The sequence below is a fragment of the Salvelinus sp. IW2-2015 genome, unplaced genomic scaffold (assembly GCF_002910315.2).
Source record: "Salvelinus sp. IW2-2015 unplaced genomic scaffold, ASM291031v2 Un_scaffold16326, whole genome shotgun sequence".
NCBI lineage: Eukaryota > Metazoa > Chordata > Actinopteri > Salmoniformes > Salmonidae > Salvelinus > Salvelinus sp. IW2-2015.
In genome coordinates, this window is record NW_019957535.1 from 1,066,224 (window position 1) to 1,067,113 (window position 890).

The window sequence follows — 890 nt, forward strand, 5'->3', positions numbered from 1 at the left end:
TTATTTCYGAGTTATCTCAAAATAGACAACAGGCTTGTTGAATAAGCAATCTATGTACACAGTATGGCTTGTTTTTGTAATTGCCATCTCAATCTGGGTTCCCTCATGCCATTCATTAAATGACGTTATAGAGATAATATCAGCACCTGCATCTAAGACTGCACGTGATGCCTTTTCATAGTACTTCCCGTTAATGCGGTTGCATGTATTCTGGAAATTCCAAGGCCTAATACTGGTGTCAATATAACCTGGCCCCACACTTGGAATGAACAACAGSTTGTTGTCTTCACAGAATGGAGTCCCAACTGCGGTAAGTGGAGCCATAGGAAAACCCATTAGTGGCAAAGTAAGTGTAAACTCCGTCGCAACCTGAGGTGACTATATCCCTCTTGTTTCTCTTCTACGAGGAGTCCTATGAAGATGCCCTCCTAGGGAGTATCTCTAATGCTACTGCTTTCAGGTGTTTCAGATGTTTTTCCCACTCTTCTGAGTTGAGTAGATATGAATCGTACATCTAGAATAGTGGAAGAAACTTTCCAGTGTTTGTTCTATGCCTGTAGAATGCAGAGTGCTCACCATCTCTTAAGATAGAATGACACAATTACAAATTATGAAGAATTTTACAAATGGGGTCTACTTAAAAAGGTGAAGAAAAAGACATAATCTGCTTGAGTTAGGCATTGGACTTCAATCATCGACAAATCCATGAAGCTGAGGTAATATTTTAAACATCACCAATATAAGGTATTACTGAACAAATACATKAATTAAGCTGGGTTAAAACCTATGTTGAATGGTAATAGAAGTGGAACTCCATTGATAGTGACGAGGCTAAAGGCCAAATTAAAAATGTATAATAAGGAACGGCTATTTACTATGATGTACAGTTG

General features: G+C 38.4%; 1 pseudogene; it reads right to left on the reverse strand.

Annotated features, from left to right (window-relative positions):
* LOC112080437 (glycoprotein endo-alpha-1,2-mannosidase-like) overlaps positions 1-890 on the reverse strand; it is a 2,869-nt pseudogene continuing 1,979 nt past the window's right edge.